The sequence below is a fragment of the Macrobrachium rosenbergii genome, chromosome 13 (assembly GCF_040412425.1).
Source record: "Macrobrachium rosenbergii isolate ZJJX-2024 chromosome 13, ASM4041242v1, whole genome shotgun sequence".
NCBI classification, from domain to species: Eukaryota; Metazoa; Arthropoda; class Malacostraca; order Decapoda; family Palaemonidae; genus Macrobrachium; species Macrobrachium rosenbergii.
The window spans coordinates 64,349,506-64,373,058 of NC_089753.1; the positions used below are offsets into that span (position 1 = coordinate 64,349,506).

Consider the following 23,553-nt stretch of genomic DNA (forward strand, 5'->3'; position numbering starts at 1 on the left):
GCAGCAGGACCAGACAGTGTACCTGCCATTTTGTTAAAGAAAGTCGTTCATTCAATCGCAAAGCCGCTTGTAAAATATTATTAAGACAAAGTATAGATACAGGCAAATTTATGATGAGCATAAATTAGCATATATTACCCCTATTTTCAAGGTGGATCAAGACTAGAGGCAAGTAATTATAGGCCTGTGGGTCTGACATCTCATATTATGAGAGTTTATGGAAGAGGTAATAAGAAAAATATAATGAAACATTTAATGAAAAATAGTTTGTTTAATATAGGACAACATGGTTTGTACCGGAAAAGTACACAAACCCAACTGTTAGTCCACCATGAAAGCATATATAAAAATATGAAAAACGAAAAAGATACAGATGTGATTTACTTAGACTTTGCAAAAGCTTTTGACAAGTAGACCATAATATATTAGCGAAAAAAATTAGAAAACATAACATTGTGGACAAAGTAGGAAGATGGATAAAAGAATTTTTGCAAAACAAATAGTGATTGCAAATGACAAGAAGTTGGATGAAGCTACGGTAATATCCAGTATGCCACAAGGTACGGTGTTAGCTGCATTGCTGATTGTGATTGTGATTGCAGACATAGACAGTAATGTTAAGGACTTTGTAGTGAGAAGTTTTGCCGATGATAAGTAGAGAAATTACTTGTGATGAAGATGGAACTCCAGCTACAAAGAGACCTAAACAAAATATTATAAATGGGCAGAGGTAAATAGGATGGTATTTAACTCTGATAAATTTGAATCAATAAACTATGGTGATAAAGAAGGAACTATAAACATATAAAGGTCCTAATAACGAGACAATCACAAATAAGGAAACAGTTAAAGACCTTGGTGTGATGTTGAATAGGAATATGTTATGCAATGATCAAATAGCAATACTATTGGCAAAATGCAAAGCAAAAATGGGAATGTTGTTCCGGCACTTCAAAACAAGAAAAGCCGAACACATGATTATGCTTTATAAAACGTACGTACATAGTCCACTTGAATACTGCAATATAATATGGTACCCAACTACCAAAAGGATAGTGCACAAATAGAGAGTGGACAAAGGTCATTTACAGCTAGAATAGAAGAAGTTAAGGACCTTGACTACTGGGAAACACTACAATTCTTAAATCTATATAGTCTCAAAAGGAGAATAGAATGCCACATGATAATCCAGGCATGGAAACAGATAGAAGGAATTACCAAAAACATCATGGAGCTAAAAATATCAGAAAGAGCAAGCAGAGGTAGATTAATAGTGCCCAAAACTATACCAGGAAAATTAAGGAAAGCACACAGGACATTAATCCACCACGCACCAGCATCGGTAATGCAGTGTCTATTCAGTGTGCTACCAGTTCATCTGAGGAGCATATCAGGAGTGAGCGTAGATGTGTTTAAGAATAAGCTCGACAAATATCTAAGATGCATCCAAGACCATCCAAGGTTGGAAGATGCAAAATATACCGGAAGATGCAATAGCAATTCTCTGGTAGACATCAGAGGTGCCTCACACTGAGGGACCTGGGGCAACCCGAACGAACTGTAAGGTTTGTAAGATTGGTGTCTGAAGAAGACTTTTTATCTGGATGGAGAAATTTATGATAGTACATTTTAAACATTTGATCAGTGTCTAATGAATAGGCCTGTTTTTGATGGCGAGGATAGTGAGTTAGACTTTGTTTTCTTTTTTTAGTTATTGTCCAAAGAATACCACTGATGGAGAGGGAGAGGGTATCAGTGAAGCATGGGTTATCCTCCCCCTTTGTTTGATATTAAAGAATACTTTTGATTTGGAGGTATTTTAATCACAGTGACCTAAACTCTGATTTTTTTTTATAGCAGTGGATTTTATAATCATGTAGTCTAAGAATTGGTTAATTAAACTATTGCTGAAGTAAGTTTGGACCATTTATTATCATTATCACATAAAATTTTCAAAGTGGCCACCATTACCGTTGATACATAATCCTGCTCTTTGCAATAAGGAATTCGTACCTTTTCTAAGAATTTCTGGTTTATTTTTGATGTGCTGTGAAGCTTCCATTATTCTCTGGTGGAGTTCCTGTTTGCTGTTAATTCTCTTCTCGTATACTAGCGACTTCATGTGTCCCCAGAGATAATAATCCAGCGGTGTTAGGTCTGGTGATCCAGCAGGCCAACTGTGGTCCTCCTTGGTTTATCCACCGTTCAAGAAATATCCGGTTAAGGTGCTGCCATACTTGGATACTAAAATTGGGTAGTGCTCCGTCATGCTGGAAAATTTATCGTCGTCGTGCAGCTAGAGGAACATCTTCCAGGAGTATGGGGAGATGTTCTGTCAAAAATTTGGCATAAATATCCCCATTAACACGATCTCCGAAGATGTGTGGGCCGATCAAGCGACCATCACTAATGCCACACCAGACAACTGAAAATCTGTGTTGGAAATTACCTTCTACTTTTTTGTGGGATATTCATTTGCCCACCAGTGTTCATTGTGGATATTGTGTAGCTCCCTACGAGTAAATGTAGCTTCAACAGTGAATAAAATCAAATTTAACAGCTGAGAATTAACTTGCAACCACCTACAGAACTCTAGCTGCTTGTCAGTATCTCCTTCCTGAAGATGTTGAACTATGTGGTGATATTACGGAAGAGGCAGCCCTTCACTTACCAGTACTCTCCTCCATGCTTTCATGTGCGAAGATCGTTAAGTCAAATGAAATTCCTCTCGTACTAACATCGGGCCTGTGATGCACTGTGTCAAAATCTCTCTTACCTTTCCGTGTTCATATCCGTTCCGCTGTTGCAATTATTAAAGGAAAGATCCTTTCTCGATGTTAAAAACAGAGTAGAATGTTCTTTACGCCAGATCTTCTGTTTGGATACTTTCTTCAGTACTCTTGCACAGCAGCATGCACGCTCTATTACAAAACCGTAAACAAACATCATATTCGCATCTTCCACATTACTGAAACCAAGCATTGTCTCCAGTCTCTTGCTCTCAAAATGAATCAGGAATCAGAAGCTTCTAATCTGGACACACCCCTATCTTTCCCTTTGGCAAAGCGAGACTATTGAGTCTTCTACTTGATTGCGATAGTGAGCAACTTATCAGCTTGCTATAATAGCCTCGCTCCATCGCCCTCCCCCCCTCCCCGTATACCAGACTACTTAGACATCCGTACACCATCTCACCTCGTCTGAAGAATTATGGTAACCGGTTACTTTTAAATTCATCTCACCGACAAACTTGAAGCTTTAAAATGTATATCTTTATAGAACATTTTTTGTTCAGAATGACTTATTCTTCCATTTCCCAAAATATTTGCATAAACTCGTGTTACACCCTGTGTGTGTGTGTGTGTGTGTATATATATATATATATATATATATATATATATATATATATATATATATATATATATATATATATATATATATATATATATACTATATATATATATATATATATATATATATATATATTGACCTTTAGTCATTTTCCTTTTGACCTTTGGATTACCCTTCCAACAATCACACTATTCCAGAAATTTTCTGCTAGTCCCATTCCCCTCACCTAGTTGCAACCCACTACAGAAGACCAACAACCACAATTTTCAGGTTAAATGTAACCTGAAAATTTTAGAACTTGTTGATTTGGCAAAGTGTTACAGGGAAGGTGACGGGTGTTGGGTAAATGGAGAGGAAGTGGCACAGGAAGAAACATATATTTCCCAGGAAGAGCAAGAGTGCGCCCAAGACAGATTTGACATGAACCACGTGTGTAGAGCGTGCTAGCATTGTGGAAATTTTCTTCCAATGATTTCATCTACGATTCATCAGTCCAATGTAGCAGGGACCATTTCTTATGTTTTTTTTTTTTTTTGTCGAAAAAAAAAAATGAAGGACTCTTGTTTCGACGCTTACCTACTGACAGGTAAGATGATTTCGCACACGTAATCCATGTGGCATCACTTCCGTAGTCGGGAAGATAAAGCAGCCTAAGGCCGTAAATCTAAAATCTAAAATTGTCCACACTGTTCTGCATAAACCTTAAAAAAAATGTGTCACACAAGCAGAAAAATAGAATATTTAACAGAAAGGAAATACCTTTTGACACAAAAGCATTTCAGATACATACTGTTCAAAAGGATAGTAAAATAAAGGTAGAGAGTTAATTAGCACTTATTCTGATAGAAACGCATATTTTGAAATGAGAACATTATAAAAATTTCCAGAAATGTAGAAAACATATCTGCAGCACATAAGACCTTTGGGAGAAATCATAAAGGCATCCTTGTAAGCTGACATTTCTGTTGTCCCTCGAGAGACAAATAAGAAGTGAAATTTACTCAGTACATTGTATTTCACGAATAATTATTAAAAATCACCCACACGTTATAACTAACTTCTAGACTTTTTTTTATTCCATCGAATTGCGTTTTCCAAGGCATAAGTCAAAATAAAATAAGAATCAATCGGCACCTCATTTCATTTTTGATGTCTTAATGAACATAGAGAATGGTAGGAGAACACACGGTAAGGATAAATCTGTCTTCTTCAAGGACATATAGTGCAGCAGATAATTGCATATTTCATAAGAATCGTTCAGATAGTGAAACAAGCATGAAATTTTGCACAAGTGCTCTTTAAAGTTCCCTCTATCAGAAAGGGCGCTGGCCACGCAAAAAATTTAATATGGCGGCCAAATTCCAAGATGGCGGCCAGTATCGACAGATTTTGGCTAATTTTTCACTAGAATGGCATGTATTTGCTTCTAGCAATATGGTAAAGCTCTTCCATACTATTTCTTGTGAATATTATGTTTCTGTAGCTTCCAGTACAGTTTACCTTTAAATATGGGGCTATATGGCTGCCAAGAAAAGGTAGAAACAATAATTATAATGAGAAATAATGCCCGTTCAACAATTATCGTTTTAAGCATGGATCTTGGTTTCTGTGGTTTAGATCCTAATGAGGCCATCTCTTTCGATAACTCATCAATTTTGAAGGAAAATTAATAAATGTAAAAGAGTGTATGTCTGCACACAACCAGGGCACACTGGTGACATCACTGCTGTAACTCAACATGGGGTTCAGTGCCAGCTAATCCAGCTTTACTAATCCTGTAGTCTTAGACTAGTAGTTGTAGTATAGTTTAGTTTAGTGTCCCAAATGCTTTCTAACAGCCCCAGACCAGCTATAGTTAGATAGCCGCACCTGAATAGACAGGATGTGCCAGCGCGGGAGAGCCGAGCCAAGGTATGGGGCTGTACATGATGGTTCATGTACTTACCCGGATGGTGTACAGATCACACGGGACTTAAATGGCACTGGATGAATGATCGGGCTAGGTGTGGAGACCGAACCTAGTTGAATCCCATACAGGAATGTGTGCTTTGTTTAAGGTGGTAAAGGATAACCCCTCGGCCTTAATCAAAAGTGAAATCATGGCAGAATGTGATGCCAATCCAATATTGAGCAGTGAAAAACAAACTGGGTTTGTGTTGTCTTTGTCAGAAGGACAAAAGAGGTGAGCACTTGACATCACCTCCAAGTCATCATGTCCTAGACCATGATGGGTACACAATGCTGGCAAGGAACATTCCCATGTTCAGTGAAATTAATGAAATGCCACTGATAATGGATCCAGCAAGGCTGGATGAAGGTGATGGGCATAGAGGCAACTCTCAGGAAAAATGCAGCAAAATACCATGTGAACTGTCGCTTGTTGTTTAACAACACTATACTGGACCGTGCAAAAGCGACAATCCAATGACCAGACCAGCAACACTGAGACTAGTCGTGCAAAACTGCGCCGAACCAGTCATGACAATGAAGTTTGCATTTTCTGTGAGAAAGTGGCACCTGCATCTGATCTCAGACAGGCTAGTACTAAGGGCCTTGACTTGAAATTGCGTGAATGTGCAGAGATGCTTAGTGATGGCAAGCTCCTTGCTAAGTTGACTGGTGGGGATGTCATTGCACAGGAGTTTAAGTATCACCATGCCTGTCTTTGTGCCTCTACAGCAGAAAAAGGTCCTACCTGAGGAGCCTTGAGAAAGACCAAGGTAGCACTGAGTCAGAATCAGATGTGTATCCACTAGTTCTGTCAGAACTGATGACATACATTGTTGAAAACAACCTTTGTTCAGATGATCCAGTCACATTTCGGCTGGCAGATATTTGCCACCTCTACCAACAACGTCTGGAACAATTAGGTGTAGAGTCACCAAGTGTAAATTCCACGAGACTCAAGACAAACTTCTGGCAGAAATTCCAGAACTTGAGGCTCATAAATCTGCAGAGATGTATTACTTGCATTTCAAAGGATGTGGGAAAAGCACTTGCTCAATCATCTGATCTTTCAGAGGCAGTTATCATTGCTAAAGCAGCAAATATTCTCAGAAAGTCTATACTTGATCATCAGTCACGGTTTGATGGCACATTTTCTGAGGCTTGTGTGCAAGAAATTCTGTGCCTCCTCTCCTGCTCCAGTTTGTAGGGATGGTTGAGCATGGGGCTGACATCAAGTCACAGTTACGATTTGGAGCATCAAAGTCAGACCAGGCCATTGCACAGCTCATGCAGTTCAACTGCTACTCCCGATACAAAGAGGAGCAACAACAGACACTCAAAGACAGAGAAACACCATTCCCAGTCTACATGGGACTCTCAGTCTATGCCAAAACCAGGAAGAGAAACCTGGTTGAAATGCTACATCAGTATGGCCTCAGTATCTCTTATGACAGAGTACTGGAGGTCTCTGCACAGTTAGGAGATGCCACAGTTAGCAAATATGTGGAGGAGGGTGTGGTCTGTCCCCCAGTACTGCGAAAAGGGTTGTTCACCACTGCAGTGATGGACAACAACCCATCTGCAACTACTGCCACTACCTCCTTCCATGGAACTAGCATCTCCATATTTCAGCACCCCACCAAGGAGAACACTGGACAGGAAAGACAGCAACTAAAGTTTGCACCTGAGAAAGTGAGGTCGGTGCCTGAATTGCCGGACACATTCACAAACATCTCACCAGCTTCCTTTCAAACAAGAACCCTGTGCCACCAAACACTGCAATACCAAAGCCACCCACAGATATCTTGGGGCCACAGCTTGCACTGGAGTATCAGTGGCTAGACAAGGTCATAGTCACCCAGGAAATAGATGATGCAGTGAATCTGGCGTGGTCAGCTCATCACGCTTCAATGAAGAAGCCCAGAATTTGAAGTAACCATAACTTCATTGCTTCCTCTCCTGCGTGATCAGGCTCATTCTGTTGCTACGATCAAACACGTGATGCAGAAAGTGCAGGATGTCACTGATTTTCTGAACCCTGGCCAGATACCCATAATCACAGCTGATCAGCCAATCTATGTCGTAGCAAAAGCAGGTGCAGTGGCAGTGGCCTGATCAGTATGGCGAAGACAAGTATCTGGTAATGTTTGGTGGTCTGCACATTGAGATGGCAGCAATGACATCTCTTGGTACTCTTCTTCATGGCAGTGGTTGGACAGGAGCTCTGGTGGAGGCAGGAGTTGCTTCATCTGGAACTGCAGAATCCTTCCTGTCAGCTGCAAGTGTAACCAGGACACGGCAGATGCACCAGGTTACAACCTCTAGTTTGTACAAACTCCTGAGGACAGCATACACTGACTACTGTGCTGAAAGCAAACAACAATGAGCAGGCATTAGAGTTTGAGGAGTGGTGTGACCTTCGAAGACAGCAGAGTCCACAGTTCCACTTCTGGCACATGGTGTTGTCTATGGAACTTGTGATATTCCTACTGATCAGGTCCTTCCGTGAGGCCAATTTTGTCCTCTACTGCCAGGCATTGCATGAGCTGATACCCTACTTCTTTTCCAACAATAATACAAACTATGCTCGTTGGCTGCCTATTCACCTCAGGGACATGCTTACCCTAGAGAGTTCACACCCAGAGTTGCACAAAGGAGTTCAAGGCTGGCAACTTTGTTGTGCACAAGACCAGTCGCCAGTTCTCAGCAATGGCTCTTGACCAAGCTCATGAGCAGACCAATGCCTTTATAAAGGCTGATGGCGGAGCCATTGGGCTGACTGAAGATCCGTCAGCACTCAGAAGATGGATGGTGGCTGGCCCAGAGATCATCCGCTTGGTGTCTGCATACGAAACAGAGGTTCAAAGTAAGGAGTCTAATGAGCAGACAACACACCATGAACAAACACCTCATGCAGAAGACATTCTTGGAGAGAGTCAGCAAGCTGTCATTGGCTTTGCAACACTTGGGAAGTCCTTTTCAGGAAGAGAGCCAGGATCTGTATTCCATTGACAACAAAGACATTGCCCACCCCAGCTCAGCAGAACTTCTACAGACACACCTTGACAGAGGCCGCACTAAATTTCAAGTTTTCAGACTCTTTGGCAAACAATGCAGTCTCCTTCTATGAGCCGATAAAGAAGAACAGAACTGACTTCTTCAGGCAAGAAGCTGCTCCTGTAGAACAGTCAAAGCAGAAACTTCTGAAGGAGGATTGCCAGCTTTTCTCAAAGCTATTTATATCCTGTCAGAGCCGTGAATGTGATCTGCAGGAATTCTTCCAGCACGAGAATCAAACATTCCCAGCTTCCCTTAGTGAGGGTGGTAGGCTGTACACATGTCAGAAGTCTCAGCTGACCTCGGTCCTGGAGAGTCATGTTACACTAGAAGACAAAGAACCAAAGACTGATGTCCTCATTGTAGATGGATCAGCTTTGGTCCATGCCTTGCCACCAAAGAAAGGGAAAGACCTTTGAGGGCTATGCACTTTGCGACTTCTTGCCTGTGATACAATCCTATAGCAGCAAGTACACATCATCACATCTTGTATTTGATGTATACAATACATCCAGCCTCAAAGCTGAGACCAGGCTCCAACGTGGTCAGGAGGAAGGCGCAAGGTGACAGACAAGAACACAATTCCATCCAACTGGCGCAATTTCCTAAGACACGATGCCAACAAGACAGAGTTGTTCCAGTTCCTGGCAGACAAAGTTGCCCAGATGTCTGCCACAAATGTTGTCATTGCCACGAAAAGGTCTGCTGTCCTCAGCACTCATGAGGCTAGTCTTCAGGGACTGGAAAAGTGCTCTCATGAGGGAAGCTGACACCCGCATCTTTCTCCATGCCAAATATGCCACAGAACATGGAGCCAAGACCATCACGGTTAAAGCAAATGACACAGATGTTCTTGTCGTTGCAGTCAGTGCTTTCTCCACTCTCCACAATCTAGGGCTAGAGAAGCTATGGGTGGCATTTGGCCAAGGCCAGAGCCTGCGCTGGATTGCTGTGCATGACCTGTGCAACTCTCTGGGCCAGGAGAAGGTGAATGGCATGCTCTTCTTCCATGCGTTCACAGGCTGTGATACAGTGTCAGCCTTCCGAGCAAGGGCAAGAAGACCGCCTGGCAGACATGGAACATCTTTCCAGAGGCCTCCACTGTGTTCTCCAAACTGAGTCACTACCCTCTCAGAGTGGAAGAGAGTGACCTGAAGGTCCTGGAGAGGTTTGTCATACTTATGTATGAAAGATCCAGCACTGCTGGCACTGTGGATGAGGCTAGACTTGATATGTTTGCCAGAAAACAAAGGGCATATGAGGCCATTCCACCAACCAGGAGCTCTCCTCCAACACACCAAGCGTGCTGCGTACCAGGCTGGTTGTGTGTGGGGCAGGCCACCCAGTGTCAGCCACAGCCAGAGAACCCTGCTGAGTGGGGATGGCAAAAGTCTGGTGAAGCATGGCAAGTCCTCTGGACAACCAACTCACCCTTAGCCAAGAGTTGCCAACAGCTTACCAAATGTGGATGCAAAGCAGGCTGTCAGGAAAGGTGCAAGTGCTACAAGCTGGGTCTTCCCTGCACAGCTCTGTGCACTTGCAAATGTGAAGTCTAGATAAATATTGCCCTCTCTTCAGTAGATAATCTAGCAGGCATCCAACGTGTCATGCTATGCCTACCTTCTTATCCTCGAATTTTTTCAAAGGTGTAGGTTGAGAGACCTATACATAGATTGGTTGCGTTTAGTCCGTATTTCTCTTCTTTTCTTTTTATGGTTACAGTCTTAGACACAATGTTGTATGTGACCATACCATTACTATTTCAGTTGAAAATAGCATATTAGTTAAACTGTCTGATCACATGAATATACCATTAAATAAAAACAGTTGGTCTCTATGTCTGCTAGCGCTGTGGATAGAAAAACAAACTTTTATGGCAACCATTTTGTACGCCATCTTGGTTACAATTCATTTAGTAAGGGTTTTCAATAAAATGTGTGTATGATAACCAGTGCATATTCCATCAATAGATGCTCAAACAGTGAATCTAGATGGCGGCCATTTTGAAAAATAGCCGCCATCTTGGATTTTCAGGTGGCCAGCGCCCTTTTCTAAGAGAGCGTAGTCTTAGGAATGTTTGTGCCAAATTTCATGCTTGTTTCACTATCTGAACGATTTTTACAGCAATCTGCTGCACTAATACTAGATAACTGAGGTAGACAGATCAATAAATTTACAGGCAGACAGAGGAGAAAATAAAAAAGCAATGCCTTTGCTGCTTACTCGACAGTATCCACCATTGCTGAAAAAGGACGAGAATGAGAACAAACGTTTTGGGGTTTTATCCATTGCCGAGCAGTTTAACAGTAAAATAAGGTGTAATTTATGAATAAACCTTGAAGCAACCTATAACATCAACAACTAACCGTTAAAATGTAATGAAATGGACGGGTGTCAAATTAAGCCCCATTTTTACAGTTTTAAAAGACAAATCCCATCACCATCCACTTTCAGTTTTTCTGTTTCTTCTCGAATTGCCACTGGAAAAAACCTATTATTTATGAACCTTGACTCCGGATTTGAAATATTACCTTCTCCGTAGTTTTTATAAAGTCTCTGTCAGGAAAATGCTGTTTTTCCTTTCTTTGTTTGAAATTTACTTAAACAGAGCGATCTAGTTATTTATAGGGAATGGAAACTATAATTTGAGAAAAAAAAAAAAAAAAATTTGTTAATTGTAACATATAAAGGATAAATTTTCGATAAATTTGCCAGAGAGAGAGAGAGAGAGAGAGAGACATCAAATGAGAAGAGAGAGAGTCTTTTAATGACACAAGAAATGTCAGTTCTGACTAAACGCTTGAAGGACAAACGATTTCAAACGTGTCATGTGGAATGATTTTGTTCGCGGAATTCTTTCTGAAGGAATCATTCAGTTTTCCTCATTTATTATTTACTAGAAACATTCACTTTAGATATTAAAAAATTTTACTTCCATTTTCTAGATTGCTCTATAAAGCGTAAATTTGTTTTTACACAAGGTGAGAGATTGGGTTATTATGTACTTAAAGTTTATCAAGAAATGTTTGCCTTGGGAATTTTCTAATATGATTAAAAGTGAAACGCACAAATAAGATGTTTTGTTACTCTAAAGCGATGCAATGGAATTATTATGTAAAACCGTCTTTTCTTTTTCATTTATTTAATTTGCAACGATTGATATCGATCATTCAGAAGTCTCTAAATTCTCTAAGAAAATTTTCCATCTGAATTGAGGAGTCAAAAGTGAAGGATTCCTTCTCATCGCATTAAGGATATTTTTCATCGATTTGGGGTATTTTTCGTCTGAAAAGTTTGGTCTTAAGAGATCCTAAGGGACAGCAAGTCACAGTTATTTTCTTAAGCCATTCTTGATTAAAGCAGATGAGCAAAAGTATTCCATTTTCCCCTTGCCCACTTTCAAGAAGGGACATGGGGGATATCGTTCTGTTTGATTATTAAAAATAAAAAGACTAACTTGTCTTATTTCCGTGTTTCCGTAATGTCTGAGTCTTGATATTCCTTGTTGATTTTACTTTTTTCAGATTTTCTACCATCAATAATCACAATTAAACCAACAGCGGAATATCCGTAATCCTTCTAGTGCCCAAGATAATGAAAAGCAACAAAAGCATACTAATAAAAGCAAAAATGCAAGTACAAAATTTTATCAGATGACACTGCCGCAAACAACGTGATATGTATTGTTCAAAGATAGTCCATGTTAGGTAAAGTACATTTTCCCTATTCAAGATCTAGATAAGCTAAAATATTATTACTCGTTCAACCTGATGATGTACAAATCAGTACTAGAAAGATACCAAACGCTAGTTGGACTAAAAAAAAATTATCCATTACGGATATCTGGGTATCTAGGCAAAACAAATATATATTTATATATAATATATATATAATTTATATATATATATATATATTATATACCTATAAAAATAAATATATATATATATATAATGGACAATCAGGTGCCCAGGAAACTGCAGGACTCAGGAAGTTTTCCTACACCTCCTTTGAATTGTGTCGTCGTGTAACAAATGTGTACTATCACTGAAAATGCTTTATTTCCTGTGATTAATAATTCTGTCTTGTATTCATTAAAGAAGATTCTCTGCTCTGGGAAAAAGGCGAAGACAGTGTCACACAGACTTCTTCAACGAACAGAAATTCACGTATACCGAAAGGTTAGTAGGTGAAAAACTCACACATGGAAATGAATAATGGATGAATCGTTGTAGAAACTATATAGGGGACCTTGGACGAATTGTATATTGTTTCCATGTGCAAAGAAGGCCGCGGTAGTGATCTTTCAAGTCATATTTAAAAACGAATATCACACAGGAACTGCCTGATCGTCAGTGAAAACCTGTACTTCCTTCCAGCCCTCTCTCATTTTCTCTCTCTCAGTCAGATCAGGATTTAACAGAATTAATTCACAACAATAACGAAAAAACTACCGCAACTGGTGAAAGACATGTCAGAGAAGTGTACGGGAAGAAGTGTGGTTTGGGCGTGCGTACAACTTCAGTTAACTAGGGACTGTTCAGTTGCCTGATTATCATCTCGTTTTCAAGACTGGTATGTAATCATTATTGCATAAAACCAAGATGGCAGGCTGGCCTTTGACAAATAACTTTCAATATATCCACAAGTTATTAAGATACAGTGTCCGTTGGTTGTATAAATATTAAATCATTCCTCACGACGGTAATTTAGACACCGTAGAAGAGCTGCAACTGTTTTCAGTGTCCTGTGCGTGTTAAAAACCGTTACAGTTTCCTTCTGGTGTTTCTGAGGAAGTGTAGGCCGAAGTCTGAACGGTCTTTATAGAAATTGTTGATATAGGTTTTCATGATGATTTTATCGAGAAATAAACAATTATATTAATAATTATCACATATATTATGATAAAATTCACGAAAATTCTGATAAAAAATTGATGTTATAGGGCTCCTTTATTGTTGCAGGTTAATCAAACGTCTTATAGCCCTGGAAAACGATGGAGGCGCTCAGGTCGCAGCAGTGTTGCCAATTTAACGACTTTGTCGCTATATCTAGAGATATTAGTTTCTAACTAGTGACTCTTTTCAGCAGTTAGCGACATAGCAAAAAATCTAGGATATTTAGAAATATGGCAGCAACAATTCTAGAAGTTTTGCATTTGTTAGATGAAATCTAACAAATTTGTTAGATCAAATCTATGAAATGACCAAATTTTTAGATTTCATCAGACATGCAATCTTGGTTTCATTCTGTATGGTGAGAACAGTTACGTTTTGAACATGTCAAATACCTGTCGTTTGGTAAGCAATTCTCCTTCATTCAGCCGGGTGGAAGAAACTACATCAAGTGGTTTGGATAGAAACATCAAGTACTCAAAATTTCTGGTCAAGTAGCACACTACAGAGATGAGTCAGGTGAAAATCCGTACCTGGATCTGTCTGAAATGGAACCTTCATCAGTGGGACATCAACTACACTTAGGCGAAGCAATTGCGCACATAAAACGCGGGAGCCAAGCACCACTACAGAGAAGCATGACAATAAATTATCATTGCAAGGACTGACAACACCAGAATAAAACACAAATACAATACATATCGGAACATGACAATACATATCGGAACATGATAAAGAAGCTGTGTCATAACAACGAACAAGCCTACGATGAACGTCCAGATGGAAGGAAATAGGTCCCGACCCTCTCGAACCCAGGGACAGAGGAGACCAGGTTAAGGTCATCGCCAAAACAAGCCCTGCCCAACACCACAGAAGAAGAAATTAATAATTTTATTAGCAATATAAAAGTAGTAAGTTGAATGTCAAACTAATACAAGAATGTCGTTATAATATGTAATATGTAAATATATAATATAAATAATTAAACTAAAATAAGTAAACTAAGCACTGTAAACAGAAATATGCCAGCCCCCACTCCCAAACTGCCGTCCTCTTGGAGCTGTAAATATAATGGAAGATGTTATTGTGCCTTAGTTCTTGCTTGACAAAACCTGCATCACAGGCGAAATGGAGCCATAGCAAGTGGAAATAAATGAAACCACACCCCACGACTGTGTCCTGATCCAAATTCTCAAGGGATTGAAAGCAGAAGTGAGAAAATGTTAAAAGTCTGTACCAAGAAAGTCAGTGCCACAAAGGCGATCAACTACATTATATATATATATATATATATATATATATATATATATATATATATATATATATATATATATATATATATATATATATAAATAGTCAACACACAATTACGTGTGGAACAGAAATAAATTTCTGACTCACGTCAGGATCAGACCAGGTCTTTCAAGTGGAAGGCAAGGCGCTATCACTAAGCCATACAAGTCTAAAAATTTGGAACCTGAAGCAGCACCACCCAAGGAATTACCTGGGCAAGCTAACTGCTTGCATACCAATGAGTTTTCCCCAACTTCAGAAGTGACAGGCGCTATCCACTAAGCCATACAAATCTAAAGAGTTGGAACTGAGGAGCAATTTCTGTTCCACCGTGTAAGGTTGATTTCCAGCCAACTGAAGGGATAACCAGCGAAATGTTGTCTCCCCAACGGCTGGGAAAACTCGCTGGTATGCAAGCAGTTAACTTGCCCAGGTAATTCCTTGGGTGCAGTTGCCTCAGGTTCCAACTTCTTTTTAGATTTGTATGGCTTAGTGGATAAAGGCCCTGCCTTCCACTTGAAAATATATATATATATATATATATATATATATATATATATATATATATATATATATTTATATATATATATATATATATATATATATATATATATATATATATATATATATATATATATATATATATATATATATATATATATATACAGCTCCCTGTAAACCCTTAAATTTTCCATTCCTTTAAATTTCAATTCTTTCCTCCACAAAGCATTTCCCTTTGTTAAGTTGTCCTGCTTCGGCATCTCGTAAATTGACCCAAAACGTTCCTTAAAATCGGGTAAAAGATCCAGTGATAAATATCCAATATCCTTACAGTGCAAATTAAGGGCAAATTAGTCTAAGTGATACAAGTGATGAAGTTTCCTCTTTGTGTGTCGGCAACACGTGTTCATTGTGTCCTAGCCCAAATCCACTACTATTCAAAGAATGTGATTACGTGATTTCTTATAATTATCCTCTGGGCTACGTAATGTTTAGCATTTAAGAACGTGCATTGGTGTAATATTTCACAGGGAGATTTCATTTCTCTCATTTTGTGTGGTGTTAACTCATAACCTCTCTTACAGGGGAGGTAACATCTGCTCAGTCGCCAATCTGTGTCTGCTAAGTCTGGCTGCCATTCAAATTTTGAAACCATTTCTGGTCGCAGCCCGATTGCAAGAGTCCGTTGCTGGCCTAGAACATTTGCATTAACATGATTGTTATCCTGGGCTCACCCTTCTTAAAATTACCGCAAAGACGATTTAATGTAATTTTAACTTAACCGAGTTATTGTTATAACAGGGGAGGACTGTACATTGGCCCCTCCATATTTAAAATTGCTTATTTGCCAAGTAATGTATTATTGCTCTACTGTGAATATTCTCTGTGTCTGTACATCGGTTACAATTTACATTCTGTTTTGTCTCCTTGCATACTTGCCTTGTCTCTGTAAATAAACCCCTTTTAATTGTAAAAGAAGTCTAATTTCAAATGGCGACCTTAATCATGCGTGTAAATCAGGAAAAATCTAAGGTTAGTTCAAATACCTTCCTTTGTTTATAAACTCAGGCCTTGTGGTTTCCTTGGCAGTAATTTTTCAGAGAGAAAATTGTTTAATTCTCTTCCCAACCAAGCCCCCAATTTATAACTATATATATATATATATATATATATATATATATATATATATATATATATATATATATATATATATATATATATATATATATATATATATATATATATATATATATATATATAAATAATATATATATATATATATATATATATATATATATATAATCATGTCTGTGAGTTTATTTGCTGCTTTACCTCGAGTCTCGACCTAGTTCCATCTGACTCCAAATTCTTCCATCACATCTTAAAGCATTTAAAGCTATGGAAATGCATATATATATCCTTTAAAATTGCAGCCATATTTTCTGAAATACATGTTTTCTTAATTCTTGGCTCTTCTGTAAAAGTCTGAGCAGTTTATGCTTTCCTTGTCCGAAGAAAGATGAAACTGTCACAACCACTTTGCAGCATGAAGGAAAAGGATGTAATCTTTTTAGTGAACCAAGGGAAGCTTGTAGATCCCAGAGGAAGTGCAATGTCTTGCAGGCACTTTTCGCAACCAGGTTTTCGAAGAATTATATTTCTGTTTTCTGTTGTCAGTGCAGTCATAAGTACAAGAAGGTCAACATCATCTCAACAACGCTTAGCAATGTTGCTAGTAGAACAAACTCTCTGTACAACTGTCTGTATAATCTGCATCGTCAGTTGTTTGTTTCACTGAGATACCATTTTCATTTAGTTTTCTTGCCAAGCGGCTGATAAATCTTGATTTGTTTTGCTCATTTGATAGGAATTTTTCTTGACTAACAACAACTTTGGTGATAATCAAGAGAAATTTTATTATGTTATTATTATTTTATTTTTTTTTTTTGGAGATGTTGACCTGTGCAACGTTAGAGGATGAAAGGGATGGATACTAGAGAATTAGAGTGTCTTTAAAGGCACAGGCGGATGGTTAATTAGTTATTAGGAATACTTGCATCGGATGAAGTAGGAGGATTAACATTACCGTTAGTGAAATAAACCTTAGTCTTTATATCTAAAACTTTAGAGTCATCTTTGGATATTAATAATATAGGACATTGGTTACGTTTTTACGTGGAAAGGTTCCAGGAAATTTTATTATCTTCTTTGGCCAGTTATGCTATTAATCGAATTTTACTATGAAGATTTTCCAGATTTTACGTAATAATTCCAAATTTACCATTTATGAGATTAAAGGACAGATACAACAAGATCTATCATTCTTTTTTGTACACTGCGTGAGTCACCATGGAATAAAGAACGTTCTTTCGAGAATGGAGTTTTTTTCATGTAACATTTGCATGGGAATGATAGCTGGGTAACAAGATATTATTTCAAATATTTCAAAAAGCTGAAATGTTCAGATTGGAGGTCGAGTGGTAAAAGAGCTATATCTTATAAAAAAATGTTTAAAGTTGCTGAGTGAGTGCGGGAAGGTGAAAGTGATATCATGTCACGAATAGTAATTTTTTAAGAGATGTCGGGATAGCCATGAAATACTCTGCCTCTTCTTCACTATCGGTCAACAACTGGCGTCTCTTTTGAAAGGTTGAGAGTGTGCGAAGAAAGGGCAGGTAGACAAGAACTGCTAGTTTATTGATGTTGTTTTCAGATTTAGCTGGCCTTGTGCCAGCACGGGCTCTTGCTCTCAGAGCAGCCCGTAACAGTTTATTGATGTTGTTTTAGATTTAGCTGGCTTGTGCCAGCAGCGTCTGCTCTAGAGCAGCCGTAATAGTTTATTGATGTTGTTGTTTTAGATTTAGCTGGCCTTGTGCCTAGCACGGGCTTGCTCCTAGAGCAGCCCGTTGATGATGAGTCTGTGAGATGGGTGGTTAATGAAAAACTTTGTTATGATACATGAAAGTGATTTTTGGTGGGGGTAATTTTTTGAAATGAAAACATTTAACAGGCAAGGTTGCAACCTCTTTGAACCCTAAGGTACCCATCAGATGAGGATAGTTTATTGAGAAACGGCCAGCTTATAAAGCGGCGTGCGGACGTCGGCGCATACGCAGACGTCAAGTACAAAAATATACAAGTGACCAGATTCAAATCTATTTCTACACAAAACAGGACAGGTACATATAGATAACGTGATGATTAACAATAGTAGATTAGACACAAAAATCTCAAACATATACACTATGTCTAAGGGCAAAATGAATAGGTAATAAATGTACAATTACATAATGATAATAAGGCTGATACCCGCGACCTAGGGTCAGCTGTGAAAGGCACGTAGAAAACGGGAGGTTCTTCATAGAAAACCCGTTGAAGTGGGACTTTACAAGGTAAATCCTCGTCATTCGTACCACTGTTGATTAAGTGCATGGAACACTGCTATTCAAGTTATCATGACCCTATTCGAAATATTTTTTTTAAATAATTTGCAACCTCGTTTTAAAGCAGCAGTGAACATGGGTAAGAACAGGATCTAAGCAGGATCCAAAAGTTCTGGAAGAAGGTCCTGAAGAGAAACTAGAAAAAATTAACTGACAGAACAAAATATAGGTATCAAGTTCTTTTAATAAAAGTTGTTTCGAGGGTCCAGGGTCAGAGAGGAGGAGGTGAGGAAGGGGATGGAAAGGAGAGGGAAGGTTGGAGGGAGGAAGGGAAGGGGAGAGATGGTGGATATCTTATCCCTTCGTCAGATATTTTAGGTGTGTGTATCGTGTTGGAGGGTGAGAGGATTTGGTCATGACAGGTTGGGATATGCTGACAGGAGTGGGTCAGGTTAGGTTTGAGGGGATATTTATTTATATACATATATAGGGTTGGGTTAGAGGGGGCAAAGGGGTTAGGTTAAGTTGAGGATTCAAAGAAGTTACGACAGGTTGGGACATGCTGAAGGCAAGGTGGATTAGTTTGGGCTGGAAGGAGGGGTTGGGGTTACCAGATGTAAAATCAGGGATATGACGATTTTCTCATACTTATCTCACATAATTTAAGATGATTATTTGCATTTTTTCTTTAGCTTTTTATACTGCAGTATGACAGCAGAGAAGAAAAAAATTTTTATACTGTATTCATAATGATATTTTAACTATTAACACACAAAGGTCTTCTCATAAGAAACCAATGAAGAAGCTTACCACCTTCTAATTTTTTTCCCATTTTTACTTTGTGCAAAATGCTTAATTCATTAAGTTTCCTAGTTATTAATGCCAGATTTTTCTTTCCAACAGAATTCTTTTCGCCTAAGTGTGTTCCACCATACAGTTGACGTTTCTGAAGCTAGATCAGCAGTATTTTCAGAGCAGCATAGCTACTGGCCATTGCCCTTCATGAGACATCGTTGGTAACAGATGGCAGTGATTCCTAGTGGCGAGAAGATCCTCTTGACGACTGTGTGTTTGTTTCAACAGTTGCACCTGCAGCAGTTTATTCTTTTGTTCCTCGTGGAAAACAGCCATTAAAAAAATACTTTTGAGAGATGCATTGCCTCAGGCTCGTTCATTTACCAGCCAAAGCTACGAATAGCACCTTTGTCTAGTGATCATTTGCTAGTCCATGAAGAGGATACCAACAGTCTCCTCATGGTTGAAATAAATACTGGACTTGTGCATGTAATTCAGTTAAGTAGCTCTTTCTTCGACACTGCTGCTGAAATAATAATAAGAAAGCTTGGAACAGGTGGAAACCAAACATTTTTTTAGAATGTGTAAAGACAGGGCTGAGGATGGACAAGTTGTCCTTTGGGAAGTTGGTGGTGGACGTATGGTATTCTTGGATTTCACGGATAACCTTGCAATTGTTCTATATCTGTGCCTCTGAAACTATCATCACTCCATTACGTAAACTCAGGAAATCAGTGGCTTGCTGTGCAGATCAAGCTGGAGAAAAATAGTTACTGGTGATAGTCAAACATGTCCTCAAGTACTTCATCCCATCTCTCAAGTTTCAAAAGAAAATAGCTGTGACCTAACAGCTATTTTGAGAGATTACAACAATTTGACTGATTTTATTCTTTCTGGTGCTGGCCAACAAATAAGTGCACCAAGTCAACATGATTGCCCCCTGGAGATTCTTTGGCTGCTGTTGCTGTAGGATTTCCTGAACTAGATGCCAGTCAGAATGAGGTTTATGTCTGGGAGAGAATTAAAATCTGTAGCTTGTACATGAACACTTCTGATCCAAATGGTGTCATTGTTTTACTGAGTGATGCTGGGCAAATAATTAGAGCTACTGATAAAGCACCACGTGGAGCATTTGAAAGTGGCTCTCTCCAAGCACAGCTGGATCATACTTGAAGTAACAGACTTGATTAATCACAGCATCAGTTACATCCCTGTTCCTCGGGCATCCACATTCCTCCTCCATACTGGTCTTGGTCCATGGTAAGGCGACAGCCCAGCTGCTTATCTCTGCAATAAGTGGTCAAGGAGTTGTCTCTGTGGATTCAGCTGGGGTTGTTCGTGTGTGGCAAACAGGTAACAGGGCTAGAACGAGCTCTTACTGAGTGGGAAAGTTAATTGGTGAAAACACAGGCATTTCTGGTTGGATGTGGAACGTGCTAGTGGGCTAGATATTTCATCCCCAAAGGAAAACATGGAAAAGAGGACCCACAGGTGCTCCTCATGTGGTGAAATACCTGGGCTGGAGGTACAGGTGGGCGTGATACAGCTGGTTTAGGAGGTAAAGGTGGGCCTACAGATTAGACATGGGTCATGATGTGTACCAAGTTCCTCAGGCTGAAAAAGATGCTGTTTCTGATGAAGTTAAAATGGCTGCTTATAAAATGGCCCAAAAAGCTTTTAAGGGAACGTCTACGTGAAATACAAATGATGAATATGATGCCTCATTGTGAAGTTATCAGGGCTGTGAAACCCACAAGTACATTGCCCTCAGAGGAATCATTAATTCCCTTCAGGCAAAGGAAAAGAAAGACAGTGGACACGACATCCGTACTTCTGGTGAACTTGATGACACTAAACTGATAGAGGGCTTAGCAGGAGGCAATATATATCGTCAGAGAAGAGAGAAAGAGGAACCAGAAGTTGGTGCACCACAAGCTCGCCCAAAACTAGATTACTTGTTGATCTCTCTGGTTCTATGTATAGAATTTAATGGGCATGATGGGCGCCTTGAGCGGGAACTAGGCTACCTTAATGGTAATGGAAGCCTTTGAGATTTGAGACCAAATTCCTTTATGATATTTATAGTCATTCAGGTGAAAGATGAAGCAGTGCCATTGGTCGAATGCAGAAAAATTCCTAGCAATAATAAGAACGATTGAATGTCTTGAGATTATGCAGGCTCACACAGTTCTGTAGTGGTGATCACACTTTACCAGCTGCAGAGAAGCAGTCAAACAACTTGCATAAGAAAGAATCTGATGAGAACTTTGTTATTTTACTCTCAGATACAAATTTGGATAGATGTAGCATCCGACCAAGTGGCTAGCTAAAGCTTTGACTTCAGGAAGCTTCTGTCAACACTTATGCTATTTTCATTGGTTCCCTTGGTGATCAAGCAATTTCTCTTACTAGAGCCTTACCTGCTGGTCGATCCTTTGTCATCTTGACCTCAAGAAAATGCCGCAGATCCTTCAACAGATATTTTACTTCTGCAGTGCTTAAATAAAGTGTATAATTAGAGCAATATGAATATTTCATTTATATAAATACTGTACTGTAGATGTCTAAATCAAAATAATTGGTTTTATTATAATAATAATTGTAAACTTTCTTTGTTTAAAGGAACAATTATCACAGCTTCTCCTAAGAAATCTTACATTTTGCAGGCTGTTTATGAATAAATGTGAAGTTAATGTAACTGGCCATTAAATGTCAGTGTGAATTCAGCGTTCAGGCAGATTTGAACTCACATCAAGATACTTTTGGGTACCAGCACAGCGTACAACCATGCTATGATGTAAAAAAATTTCTTCATTCAGAAGGTGCCACATGTATTAATCCAGTGTCGCCCTAGTGGCAGACTCATGCTGTCACTTACTTCAAATTGAAGGAAAGTTTTATACCAATGTGGCATAGTTAGTCATGCTTATTTGTAACTCAAAATCATCTTGGATACAAGTTGAAATTCACTTGATGGCTGAAAATGATTCTCTGATGTAATTATTAGACCATTAATGTTCATTTAGTTATATCATCACTTTCTGTGTTCTGTAATGATATGTACCATGATGAAAATTAAATTGTTTTCTTTTAATTTATTTTTATCGCCCTCCTTACTAAATATATTCAGGTGCAGTACAGGTTCAATATTCAAACATTTTCTAGTTTGATAAATCCCACTGATATGCTGTTAGGTCAAAAAGCCCCCTCTGTAATCAAGGTGCCGTTTCACCCAGTCTTCCATGAGCTGCTATATTAAAAAATATTCCTAAAAATATCTCAGATTCTAGAATTTTGCAATGCTAAATGTAGTAGTGCAATGTATTTTTATTATGTAGTAAGTTGGTATACAGCATTATGTATTTCTATTTTGTAATAGATAGTTTACAGCATAAGTTTTTCTTTACAATTTCTGACCTTGATAATCAATACAAAAGACATAAATTCTCTAACTTATTCTAAACTTTATCAAAACATATATGCTGTAATAGATTAATAGTTAGCCTACTTAATTTTGATAATTAATTGATTTATGGATACTAAGACTAGTGTACGTCTAGGTTATTGATGCCATAATAAAATTAAATAGGAAACTTAAAAAATAAATTAATATAAAAGGAGTTTCATATAAGTAATATCTGTGTATATATATATTTTAGTTTATGCCAGAGGGGGAGACTCTAATTTCCTGAAATAAGAGGCTCTGTGTATATATATATATATATATATATATATATATATATATATATGTAATTTTCTTATTCGACTTTCGTTATATAATCATAGCTAACAATATAAAAAGAATGGTGAGGAAAATTCATATTACGAAAAAATGACGAAACAATTTGAAAAAATTTTTCAGATGATTGGGCAAAGAGTCAAGAAGAAACTATATTTCGAATCCAGATAAAAGCTTATTGACTAATAAAATAATATTGAATAATCATCAATGAAATTATATATAAAAAAGAAAGAAAGAATTTAACCATTATTGTTGTCAAAAACAAAAAAGAAAAAATCTTAACGTCTTTATGTTATCCTGTGACCTCCACATTGGGGCAGGAAAAGTTTAAACTAAACTGTCTCATCACTTGCACACGATACGATGTGGCAACGGACTCAGCTGCAACCACAATCATTAGCTTGCATAATGTAGATCTTGCTCGGCAGCTGAGCGTAAATAAACATCCATGTATAGAGAATAAAACAACAGAGAGAACGAGGAAATATATATAAATTCATTGTAAAAGTGGAGGACGGCCCCATTGTTGTACTACTGTTAGGATCATCATCGTATGATCACTGAAAGAGCCCGCCTAACTCCCTGACAAGCC

At 38.4% G+C, this 23,553-nt stretch overlaps 1 pseudogene; it reads left to right on the forward strand.

Annotated features, from left to right (window-relative positions):
- Positions 1-21,725, forward strand: part of LOC136844837 (von Willebrand factor A domain-containing protein 8-like) — a 25,170-nt pseudogene extending 3,445 nt beyond the window's left edge.
- The last annotated feature ends 1,828 nt before the right edge of the window (positions 21,726-23,553 follow it).